Source organism: Nyctereutes procyonoides, unplaced genomic scaffold (genome assembly GCF_905146905.1).
Source record: "Nyctereutes procyonoides isolate TBG_1078 unplaced genomic scaffold, NYPRO_anot_genome, whole genome shotgun sequence".
NCBI classification, from domain to species: Eukaryota; Metazoa; Chordata; class Mammalia; order Carnivora; family Canidae; genus Nyctereutes; species Nyctereutes procyonoides.
Window position 1 is genome coordinate 69144264 of NW_026575125.1, and position 13457 is coordinate 69157720.

Sequence of the window (13457 nt, forward strand, 5' to 3'; positions counted from 1 at the left end):
GGCTGGAAAGAACAGATTTGAGGGCATCTGCATCTATAGGGTTATAGAAACCTTGGGATTACTCAGGAAGAATATGTCCAGTGAAAGGTAAATAGGCGACGAATAGAGTATATGGGAATTACAGTATTTAAATGGAAAATAGAAGAATTAACAAGAAGGATACTTAGGGAAAAAATGGTTAGAAAGGGAAGAAGAGAATCAGCAAAAAATGACACCTGGAAAACTCAGGGGAGGGAGAATTTCAGAATGGAGAAAGTTAGGAGGGTTGTATTCTGCAGGAAGTCAAGTACAATGATGGCTGAAAATAGACCACTGGGTTTCATCAACTAGCAGGTGACAGTTGACCTTTCCCCAAGCAGTTTCAGTAAAACAGTCGAGGTCAAGAGCAAGGTTCTAATGGATTAAAAAATGAAGAATATCTTGTGTACCTTAAATGTTGAGGCTTGCAGGAAAGAAAAGCAGAGTGAAAAGACAAGTTGTGTTTCTTCTAGAGATTCTGACACAAAACTCTAGACACTTACAAGGATCTTGAATGGAATTGCCATTCATAAATTAATATGTCTACTATCACTTACAAATATGTGGCCTTCTCCCCTCCTAATTCAGTTGTATTTATTGAGCATATAATATACTATGTGATGTAGTTAAAATGCTTTAGCATGCCTAGTGCCTTCCAAAGTTAAAGTACTTTCTCATTTATTGTGTGATATGTGATTCATAGTCATCTAATGCAGAGAGAATAGTCTCATAAGTTAAAATGAAAGACATTTGTGGCATCATAGAAAGAAAGAATAGATTGGGGTTTGAAGAAAGTTATTCTTGAGTTAACTGGGTAGAAGCTGGGGGAGACATGGGAAGGGGACAAAAAGGATGAGACTATCTTCAGAAAATCTTTGTCACTGGGATGCCTGGGTGGCTCAGTGTTTGAGCATCTGCCTTCGGTTCAGGGTGTGATCCCAGGGTCCGGGGACTGAGTCCCAGGAAGCCTGCTTCTCCCTCTGGCTATGTCTCTGCCTCTTCCTTTGTGTCTCTCATGAATAAAGAAGTAGAAAAAAAATCTTAAAAAAAAAGAGAAAATTTTTGTCACCTTTAGAATTAACTGGTTTGCAAGTGGTGAAAGTCAAGAGTGGGTAGGTCATAGTATATGTGTGATTTTCTTTTTCTTTAAAAGATTTATGTATTTATGAGAGACACACACAGTGACATAGGCAGAGGGAGAAGCAGGCTCCATGCTGGGAGCCCGATGTGGGACTCAATCCCTGGACTCCAGGATCATGCCCTGGGTTAAAGGCAGGTGCTAAGCTGCTGAGCCACCCAGGCGTCTATATGTGTGATTTTCCTGAGATGAGGAAAAGAGGTGGTGAGGAAGTAGCAAATCAAATAATCCTTAGGCAAGCCACTTAGTGTTCTCAGGTGTGTTAGTTTGGTTACCTCTTGGCAACGGCTACAAGGTAAACACTAGGAATATTAGAGAATTGATCAATGTTCAGGTCACAGCTAAAAATACAAGAATGGGAAAGATAATCTGGGGAAAACAAATAGAGCAGGGAACAAAAAAGAGAACCCTGGAGAAAACAAACATTTGTGGTACTGGTTCTCAGCCCTGACTACACACTAGAATCGCTTTGAGAGATTTCTAAGAAATAGCCACATCCGGTTCCTCTCTCAACCAATTAAATCCAAATCCATGGAGTCAGAGCCTGGGCAATAGTATGTTTTAAGTTATTCAGGTGATTTTAATGTGCCACAAAATTTGAAAACCACCAATTTATGGGACTAGCTTGGAAGCTGGAGCACATGAAAAAGAACATGAAGAAGTTGATTATGAAGGAGGAGAAAAAAAGCTATCATGGTATTAACTTTTTTTTTTCCTTTAAAAAAAATTTTATTGGAGTTCAATTTGCCAACATATAGCATAACACCCAATGCTCATCCCGCCAAGTGCCCCCCTCAGTGCCCATCACCCAGTCACCTCAACCCCCTGCCCACCACCCCTTCCACTACCCCTTGTTCATTTCCCAGAATTAGGTGTCTCTGGGTGGCTCAGCAGTTGAATGTCTGCCTTCGGTATTAACTTTTCAAAGAGAAAGTGCCAAATAGCATCAGATGTAGCCAAGAGAACCAATAAAATAAGGATTGGAAAGGATCCATTGGGTTTAACTATTAAGAATTCATTGATGACTTTAGCAAAAATAGTTTTAGGAATGTGTTTAGGGGGTTGGGGTGAGAAAGGCATAGAAGCCAGGTTGCATTGAGTTCTAAAATACTATTAATTTTTAAGATTATTTAATTTAGTATCTTATTTTTTCACCACCAAATGTGAATTTTATGATGAAGTATATACCTATATTAGTTACATAATTTGGGTTTTGTTTTCTTTTTATTTATGGAAATTAAATTTTGTTTTGGGCATGGACATACACATGTATAGATTAATAAGATCTAGGTTTGCATTAGGAAAGCTGGAAACAGAAGATTACACTGTGGTCTATCTTTGATTATTCTTTGACAACTAGAGAACAAATTGAGCACAGACCATTTATGCTCAATTTATATGCAAAATTGTTCTAAGCAAGCATTGATGATGTTCTCTATAGAAATTTCAATCACTTTTGCTTGTCTTTTCTCCTACACCATATAATCAGCTCTGCTGCACATTTCTTTATTTGTGATCTCTGCCGGCCAGTAGGAGATAAGGTCAATTTCAGTTGATTTTTAAATGAGAATATGAATTTAGCAGGCTTCCTTTAGATATTGCAATGTGATAAATTAGGACAAGCAATTATTATGCAGTAGTAAACTTTTCTTGGTAGTTTCAATTCCATGTCAAAAACTTATGGACATGCTAATGTTGGTAGTTAAGCTCACATAACCACCTGCTTATTTACAAACCCTCAATTCAGGCAAAAATGGTTGAGACCCTATATGTCAGGTGCATGAGACCACTCTAATATGAACTACATTAACTGATGAGGTATTCATCAGACTGTAATAAGAACCTTGAAATTTCTTTTTTTTAAGGTTTTTTAAATCTTTTTTTTTAATTAATTTATTTATGATAGAGAGAGAGAGAGAGAGAGAGAGAGAGAGAGAGAGAGGCAGAGACACAGGCAGAGGGAGAAGCAGGCTCCATGCACCGGGAGCCCGATATGGGATTCGATCCCGGGTCTCCAAGATCGCGCCCTGGGCCAAAGGCAGGCGCCAAACCGCTGCGCCACCCAGGGATCCCGAACCTTAAAATTGCTGAAAAACTAATTGCTTTCAAAATGAAAAGGGAATAGTTGTTTTAATTGGTGGTTGTGATTATGGGCTTATTTCTCTCATATGGACTCAGGAGTATATTATTGTGTATTTTCCTAAACAGGGATAAGAATTTGTAAAATGTTCAGCCAAATTCCATCTGCTGCCTCAGTGGCCAAAGGCAGCTAGACTCACCTGGAAATGAACGTACTCCCTATACCTATCTTTTAATTTTCATGAAACCTTTGGACACACCTTTCTTGTGTATTACAATTTGAACCTTACTCCTGGTAGTTCATTTCCTTGTGTCCATTAAAATGAGAAGAGTAGAAGGTAAAAGAAGAAAGGAAAAGGGCAGTGGGTATCTTAAGATCCATAGTACTCTTGAGATTCAAGTTTTTCTATTATGAATATTTTTTGGATATGCCAAAACACAAGGTATAAGACCTTGAACCTAATATAGTGTCTTCCCCTATTCCAGGAAACCTTGTAAGGTTATGCTCAATGGCAACCCTTTAAAAGATATAGATGATACAAAGTGTTAAAATACTAAAAAGCTTACAACTGAATTTCACTATTAAAAGATTATGATTTATTTTTAGCATCTAGCACATAACTCAGTATATTACATGCGCTTGATAACTGGTTGTTAAAAACTTCACAATTATCAAAAAATTGAATCTATATTAAATCCTTTTCAATATATTGTACCTGAAGCTATCAAGTTTGAAATTTAGGAGATGAGGGACGCCTGGGTGGCTCAGCAGTTGAGTATCTGCCTTTGGTTCAGGGTGTGTCCCGGTCCTGGGATTGAGTCCTACATCTGGCTCCCTGCATGGAGACTGCTTCCCCCTCTGCCTGTGTCTCTGCCTCTCGCTGTGTGTCTCTCATGAATAAATAAATTTTGAAAAATCTTTTAAAAAATTTAGGAGATGAAAGAAATAAAAATTTCATTCTACATCACTGTAAATGGAATTCCATTAACACTCAGTCTATTTTATGGGAAAACTGAAATGTCCTATGCATGTTACCTTCACATAACATTTCTACTAGTAATGTTTAGGCTTGACAAGTAAAGAAAAAAATCTGAGTTTAATGTAAAAAACAAAATATAACTATATGTCATTACTCTTATTCTTACATCCATTGTGCTTGCACTTGACTGCCACCTTTTTGTCATTTTCAACCCAAATTGCAATTTGTTCTACTCCTAATGCTGGAAGGGCAAAATTCCTAAATACTACTGGAGAAAATACAAAAAAACAAAACAAAAACAAAAAACAAAAGAGAGCCTTTTGTTAAAGTTTCACAAATCTTCTCATCTTTGTAAATATGCTCTATAAGACAGGGGAAGTAGCCAGGAGTTAGTGAATCTCTTTAGAATAAGTGTCACTAATTAATTGCTTTTCCAGCCTTCTCACAGATTTACTTAGGAGAACAGATCTTCTGAAGTTTAAGGTTTTTATCTAGTATGTATGAGTATTCAAAGGATTTGAACTATTTGAGGGACTTCCAGAATCTTGAGTGATATTTTCCCTTTCCACTTGGAAAGGTTTTAGCTTGAGATTTCTTAGGGTTATTGGTCTGTTCTATTGTTCGTCTTGCATAGATGTAGTATATAGCAAGCAATACAATACTCTGTGGGCAAAGAACAGTTTTTTTTTTAATTTCATACATTATTCACAAATCTGCAGTGATTTTAGAAAGTCAATGTATGTCCAGATGCAGAGAAATGGAAGAACACAAAAACAAGGATATGATTTCCATATTGTTTGGTAAGTTTATACTATTGTGTATGGACTTCATCTTTACTGAAAGTTATAGTGGCTATTACATTTTAGTAGATATATCACTATAAATCAAAAGTGTACATATCTATCTTGTTTCCTAATGAACTGATTATTTTTAAATATTTGGAGCTAAACTATGAAGGGAAGTTTGTAAAGAGAAGGATAAGCAGTAAGACGTTGTGAACAATCAAATGTTTATTTTAGCCATATTTGTGACATCATTTGTCTATATGAATGCTATTTTAAGCAGCAAAGGTAATAAAAGATGATTATGTTTTGTACAAATTGTGGATTTTATTGTCATCAACAGATAATTGTCATCAAATATGCCTAAATTAAAAACAAAAGGTTCTTTTTAAAGAATTTTTCTAATACAGAGTTTTCATTTTATGATTCAAAATTAAATGAACTCTCATGTTCTTTTTTTTTGCAAGTGTTATTTATTTATTTTTAATAAATTAATTTTTATTGGTGTTCAATTTACCAACATACAGAATAACACCCAGTGCTCATTCCGTCAAGTGTCCCCCTCAGTGCCCGTCACCCATTCACCCCCACCCCCCGCCCTCCTCCCCTTCCACCACCCCTAGTTCGTTTCCCAGAGTTAGGAGTCTTTATGTTCTGTCTCCCTTTCTGATATTTCCCACACATTTCTTCTCCCTTCCCTTATATTCCCTTTCACTATTATTCATATTCCCCAAATGAATGAGAACATACACTGTCCTTCTCCAATTGACTTACTTCACTCAGCATAATACCCTCCAGTTCCATCCACGTTGAAGCAAATGGTGGGTATTTGTCGTTTCTAATGGCTGAGTAATATTCCATTGTATACATAAACCACATCCTCTTTATCCATTCATCTTTCGATGGACACCAAGGCTCCTTCCACAGTTTGGCTATTGTGGACATGGCTGCTAGAAACATCGGGGTGCAGGTGTCCCGGCGTTTCATTGCATCTGTATCTTTGGACTAAATCCCCAGCAGGGCAATTGCTGGGTCGTAGGGCAGGTCTATTTTTAACTCTTTGAGGAACCTCCACACAGTTTTCCAGAGTGGCTGCACCAGTTCACATTCCCACCAACACTGTAAGAGGGTTCCCTTTTCTCCGCATCCTCTCCAACATTTGTTGTTTCCTGCCTTGTTAATTTTCCCTATTCTCACTGGTGTGACGTAGTATCTCATTGTGGTTTTGATTTGTATTTCCCTGATGGCAAGTGATGCAGAGCATTTTCTCATGTGCATGTTGGCCATGTCTATGTCTTCCTCTGTGAGATTTCTCTTCATGTCTTTTGCCATTTCATGATTGGATTGTTTGTTTCTTTGCTGTTGAGTTTAATAAGTTCTTTATGGATTTTGGACACTAGCCCTTTATCTGATATGTTATTTGCAAATATCTACTCCCATTCTGTAGGTTGTCTTTGAGTTTTGTTGACTGTATCCTTTGCTGGGCAAAAGCTTCTTATCTTGATGAAGTCCCAATAGTTCATTTTTGCTTTTGTTTCTTTTGCCTTCGTGGATGTATCTTGCAAGAAGTTACTGTGGCCAAGTTCAAAAAGGGTGTTGCCTGTGTTCTCCTCTAGGATTTTGATGGAATCTTGCCTCACATTTAGATCTTTCATCCATTTTGAGTTTATCTTTGTGTGTGGTGCAAGAGAGTGGTCTAGTTTCATTCTTCTGCATGTGGATGTCCAATTTTCCCAGCACCATTTATTGAAGAGACTGTCTTTCTTCCAGTGGATCGTCTTTCCTCCTTTATCGAATATTAGTTGACCATAAAGTTCACGGTCCACTTCTGGGTTCTCTATTCTGTTCCATTGATCTATGTGTCTGTTTTTGTGCCAGGACCACACTGTCTTGATGACCACAGCTTTGTAGTACAACCTGAAATCTGGCATTGTGATGCCCCCAGATATGGTTTTCTTTTTTAAAATTCCCCTGGCTATTTGGGGTCTTTTCTGATTCCACACAAATCTTAAAATAATTTGTTCTAAATCTCTGAAGAAAGTCCATGGTATTTTGATAGGGATTGCATTAAACGTGTAAATTGCCCTGGATAACATTGACATTTTCACACTATTAATTCTGCCAATCCATGAGCATGGAATATTTTTCCATCTCTTTGTGTCTTCCTCAATTTCTTTCAGAAGTGTTCTATAGTTTTTAGGGTATAGATCCTTTACCTCTTTGGTTAGGTTTATTCCTAGGTATCTTATGCTTTTGGGTACAATTGTAAATGGGATTGACTCCTTAATTTCTATTTCTTCAGTCTCATTGTTAGTGTATAGGAATGCCATTGATTTCTGGGCATTGATTTTGTATCCTACCACGCTATCAAATTGCTGTATGAGTTCTAGCAATCTTGGGGTGGAGGCTTTTCTACGTAGAATATCATGTCATCTGCAAACAGGGAGAGTTTGACTTCGTGCCAATTTGAATGCCTTTAAGGTCTTTTTGTTGTCTGATTACTGAGGCTAGGACTTCCAATACTATGTTGAATAGCAGTGGTGAGAGTGGACATCCCTGTCTTGTTCCTGATCTTAGGGGAAAGGCTCCCAGTGCTTCCCCATTGAGAATGATATTTGCTGTGGGCTTTTTGTAGACGGCTTTTAAGATGTTGAGGAAAGTTCCCTCTATCCCTACCCTCTGAAGAGTTTTGATCAGGAATGGATGCTGTATTTTGTCAAATGCTTTCTCTGCATCTAATGAGAGGATCCTATGGTTCTTGGTTTTTCTCTTGCTGATATGATGAATCACATTGATTGTTTTACGAGTGTTGAACCAGCCTTGTGTCCCGGGGATAAATCCTACTTGGTCGTGGTGAATAATTTTCTTAATGTATTGTTGGATCCTATTAGCTAGTATCTTCTTGAGAATTTTTGCATCCATGTTCATCAGGGATATTGGTCTGTAATTGTCCTTTTGGTGGGGTCTTTGTCTGGTTTTGGAATTAAGGTGATGCTGGCCTCTTAGAATGAATTTGGAAGTACTCCATCTCTTTCTATCTTTCCAAACAGCTTTAGTAGAATAGGTATGATTTCTTCTTTAAACGTTTGATAGAATTCCCCTAGGAAGCCATCTGGCCCTGGACTCTTGTGTCTTGGGATGTTTTGGATGACTGCTTCTATTTCCATCTTGATATTGGCCTGTTCAGGTGCTTCTGAATTGGCTTTCTGACATTGAATTGTAATGCAGATTTTGTAACTCTGTGGGAGAGAGGTCTGTTTCTGATTCTTTCTTTTGAGGTGAGGTTTTCCTTCTAGTCATTTTGCTCAGTGCAGAGTGGCCAAAAACAAGTTGTATTTGGAAAAGGAGAGAAAGAGAGAGAAGGAAAGAAAAGAGAAAAAAGAAAAAGAAAAAAAAAGGGAAAAAAGGGAAAAAAGAAAAAAAAAGAGAAAGTAAAGGAAAGAAAGGTGAAAAAAAACGGGGGGTGGGGGAAACAAAGAAAAAAGAAAAAGAAAAACACTGGGGAGTATCTTCTGATTCTGTAGACTTTAAGTCCCTTGACTTCTCCTGGAACTGGTCCGTCCAGCTGGTCTTCTGGGGGAGGGGCCTGTTGTGCTGATTTTCAGGTGTTAGCACTTTGGGGAGCTGCTCTGCCCCTGCCTGCTGCAGGGCTCAGCAGGCGTTGTTTACCCCGTGAGGCCCCAGGAGGAACAGCCCCAGTGGTTAGGGCAGCTCCAGGGAAACCTGGATTCAGTCCCCACAGGAACTATGGGGCTCTCGGTCTGCAGGGCCTGGAGGCTCCGGGGCGGGGCCGCTGATCTGCTGAGCTCGGGGCAGGAGCGTCCTTGCTGTCCTGGGCCCTCCCGGCCTCTGCCTGTCCCGGGGGAGGCCGGATCCTGGGCTGTGTCCCGGCGCCCTGTGCTCCGGGGCCTGCGCTGTTGGATTCCCGCTCCCGCCCTGCAGCTCCCTCCCTGGAGCCGCGCCCGAGCCCCTCCGAGCTGCTCCGGGTCCCGCCGCGCGCGCTGCAGCCCTTAGGGAGCTCGGCGCACTCTCCCGGGGCGCAGGTGTCTGTTAGTGTCCCAGGGAGCCCGAGGGCATCCCCGCCCTCCTGGGTCCTGCTCTAACTCCCTGCGAGCCCCTTTCCGCCCGGGAAGGTTGGTGCAGCTCCTGCTCCTCCGGGACGGGACGGGGCTCTCCTGTCCTGGGGACACTCGCCCCGGCCTCAGCCCGGCTCCTCGCGGGGCCCCTCCCCCTCGGAGGCCTTTTGTTTCTTTATTTCTTTTTCCCCGTCTTCCTACCTTGATAGAAGCGCGAACTCTTCTCACTGTAGCATTCCAGCTGGTCTCTCTTTAAATCTCAGGCCGAATTCTTAGATTTTCAGGATGATTTGAAGTTTATCTAGGTAATTTGGTGGGGACAGGTGACTTGGGGACCCTACCATTCCGCCATCTTGCCCCTCCTCCAACTCTCATGTTCTTATAGAGAACATTAAAACAAGTTTAGTTAATAGTCCTAAAAACCCACAATATGAAGGCACCAAGAGGATGACCATCCATAGTGACTGGGATGATGGTTCAATACAGAAATTAAATTTAGAAATAAAGTTACAACATAATGAGTTTCTGGGAATTTATTAGAGGATATTTTCAATGTTGAATTCAGGTAGAATTAGATTAGAAAAGTCAAGTGGGAAGAAAAACATCACATCTTACCATTTGAATATTTTTTTCAGTCACCACAAATAGTATTGATCACTTTCCATGATTCATTTTGAACTTCCTGGCAGAGGAAGATGCAAAGCACTGAAAAAGAATTATGGTCAAGTTGAATACTGTCCACACAAATCCTATGCATTATAGATTATCCTCATGCTTCCAGTGTCTTAACTTTTTTCCTACTTACCATGTTTTGTGGTCCCAGGCCCTTTGTATGCCACTTTCCTCACATCCCTTCTGCTGTGTCAGAATTGTGTTTTATCTTTTTATCTCTCTTAAAACATTGTTTCCCACCATCATTGTCCCAATCTTATATTCCACATATTAGTTGTGGGGAAGCAAAACTTCATGGAAAAAAATGAGGAAATATAATTGTGTCAGAATTGTTTGATGTCTGTTACTTTAGTCTCAGCATTCTGTCTCTTTTAGGGAAACAAGACTGACAATAATTAATAATTCTTACTTTATGTAAAATTGTTCAGGTCATGGTATCAGGGAGAGATCAATGAAGGATATTTTAAAGGGACAGAGAAAAAGTTCCTGGATGGACTCTTGGTTCCCAGACTTTTGAGGATTATGATGTCATAATTGCTGGAATTTATAAGTACTTCTGGTAGTGAGTAAAAAAAAAGTATTAAGCAATGAACTTTTTGCATACTTAAATTATTTCATCAATTAATATAGACATTTGTAAAATGACTACATGATTTGATTTTTGCCCTCAGAACATGTACACTGTGAAAAAAAATTGATGGGGAAAATATCTTTTCATAAAAGTTCCTCAGACCACAATGGGGAGTTCATTACAGCTTGACAGGTATAAACATATTCAATGAAAAGGAAAAAGTCTGTGATTTTCAATAAGTAGGGTAGTTTAGTAAGGTTAGTACTTTAAAAAAAATTTGTCTCTCCAAATTCATTCAAATAGTATATTAGATTTTACTGTAATAGTTCATAATGAATTTCTACTTTAAGGATAAATCTTTTATTATTAAGACATGTAGAACAAAATATTTTTAAAAACACTTGTGTTATAAACTAACTGAGATGTTAATTTTTCTCTAATGTCTTGAAAACATGCAACTCTGTTAATTCACTTTTTTTTTTTTTAACTTGGAGGCCAACTCCAGTAAAAGTGAGACTCTGCAGTGTGTACTCTTATCTATTTTTCCAAACCAAAGCATGGCCCTTGGAGAGTATCATCTTTTATCAATCATGATTTTTTTAAAAGATTTTATTTATTTGAGAGAGAGAGCATGAGTGGGAGGGAGGAGCAGAGGGAGAAGCAGACTCCACACAGAGCAGGAAGCCTGACATGATGGGGGGGTGGGGAATGCTTGATTCCAGGATCCTGAGATCATGACCTGACCCAAAGGCAGATACTTAACCAACTGAGCCACCCAGGCACCCCTATCAATCATGATTTTTAATCAATTCATGTGAAGAAAGCATTTTTATTATGCATTAAGCATGACTTTTTAAACTACTACTTAATTTCCATTCTTGACCATCAAATATGTTTTGTTCTCCTAGTTGATTTGGCTATGAACATTAAATATGGCAAAGTTTTCTTAAAAAATTGGAAAAGAAGCTCAATTTTGAAGTATGGCTTCTTTTGGCTTTTGTTCTGGGTTCTATAACATGTGGAACATGTCCTAATTGAAGATAAAAAGGATAGTGGTTGGGTAGAATTCATCACAGAATTTGATTTCCTGTGTGTCCAAACCTACTTTTGTACCAATTAGCTATGACCTTTTATTTTAGACTTAGTATATGTGATTATTAGAGGGAACCATTTCTGAAATATTTTCTTTCTAATATTAATTTAAGCAAATTTCCTTGCAAAGCTAACTCTTCTTTCATGTTTTTTTTCCTCCATGTGCTGCTTCTTTCCACTAAGCTGCTAAATCTTTTGCAGAGGAATTAAACATAATGTTTCTAAAAACATGAATAGCTTGTGCCCTTTTCTGAGTGTCCTACTTCAGAAATATTGCAGCTGCAGTAGCATTATGTGCTTCTTCCCATTTCTCTCTGCAGGGAAGTTCCTGCTTTAAGGTAGACCCAAGCTCTTTTATTCCTGGGATTTTTCTCTTCTAAATGATGTGAAGGCTTCAGTCAGGTTTTCTAAAGCATATTGTTTCTTTGTTCACTTATTTCAAATCAGTTGACTGTGCAGCTTGTAGGAATAATTGGGAGTGGGCAGGAGAGTATAAATGAATAATTACAAATCAATCTTTCCTATTAGGAAAACCTCCCAAAGCAAAGGCTATTTGATTAGCAAAGGCTAATCCCAGTAACGTGACTTTAGAGATGACACACAGTATATTTGTTACTTGAGTATGTGATACAGGGAATGCCTCTACAGGCCATAAATTGTCAAAAGTGCAGCTAAAATGAAAACAAGCCACTGGTACACTTTTCATGATACTTTGGTCATAGGACGGCATTGCTTCACATGGAAGCCTCTCATTTGACTTGTATTTTAGGGCAGGGAGTGAAAGGATTTTGCTAAGAGTAGCCTTGTTTACCCCACTCCCTCCAAAATATTTCCTTTATGTGATTCTTTCATTTTCCTTTCGCATCTACTTGTCATCTTATTTGTTTTCAACCTGAATATCACACGATTTATGAAATGGTCATGGCTTTTAAAGTTTATTCTACAGAGTTTTGAGAAGAAAATAATTTTTATGAATTTGTGTGTCATCCTTGTGCAGGGGCCATGCTAATCTCTATATCATTCCAATGTTAGTATATGTGCTGCCAAAGCAAGCACGATAATCCGCCCCCCAAAAAAAACCAGGTTATTGAACTAGTTAAACCCCATTCAAATAATAGAAGGCAAACTTGACTTATTTAACTTTGACATCTAATTTTAATCTTTTGTGTATGCTGTCCTCCTGAAAACTGCTACTACTTGTTAAATTTAAATAGGAAAGAACAAAACAGATAGTAGAATATTACTTCTTTTCACTAGCTTTAAATTAATTTTAGATTACACAGAACTACATCTTCATTATTAAAGTGAGAAATTCAATATGTACTCCAAAGTGTTCTACTCTTCTAACTCCTTTAATAATGTCAAGATTCTGTGTCAAGATTCTGTGTCAGAAGAACAAGCGAACTAATATTTTGTTATGGTATAAATCTTTCTCTTTCTAAACCAACAAAATTAAAAGTTCTTTTTTCTCATGTTTATGACTCTTTTTTGGCTAATTAAAATAGAATTCACGTGAATAATTTATATTACTGACTACCTGCCACTCTAACATTCATGGAAGGAAAAATAAAGTTTTAAAATAAAAAGAAATAAGCCTGCTTTGAAAGGATTATATATCATTAAAATTTTTTCTCATTTACATTTTTCTAAAGAAGCTAATTTTGAAACATACATTAATATTTCCATTAAGCTGGAAATGAATCTTACTTATGCTAGCATTGGTTATGCTTCATGGTTAGCACTGGTGTAAGCTGTAATTTAAGAACCTCAGATTTTTACTGCTATTTGTATTCAGCTATGTCAACTATACAAATGATAAAATAATAATCAAAGGACTGATGGCTTAATATAATAGTTATTTTGCTTTAAATATCTTTTATGCTTTGACATTAAATGTCTCTCTTGCCTTGGTATCTACTTTTCAAAAATTTATTACCCATTCCTGATACTATTTTACTGGGGTTATTAGTCCTTTGACAGTGCTTCATGCTATTGACAGTATCTTTTAATTTGCTTAATTTCCTGACATTTTCTATGTTAATTTTTTGA

The 13457-nt window shown here is 38.0% G+C and overlaps 1 protein-coding gene and 1 non-coding gene across 4 annotated transcripts in view; one reads left to right on the top strand and one right to left on the bottom strand.

The window, feature by feature from the left end:
* The window catches only part of DIAPH2 (diaphanous related formin 2), a 1101152-nt gene that overhangs the window by 928750 nt on the left and 158945 nt on the right, over positions 1 to 13457 (top strand). The window lies entirely within an intron of this gene.
* LOC129518918 (U6 spliceosomal RNA) lies at positions 12361 to 12464 on the bottom strand. Its single transcript, XR_008666255.1, has one exon. It is a non-coding gene; the product is annotated as a U6 spliceosomal RNA (small nuclear RNA).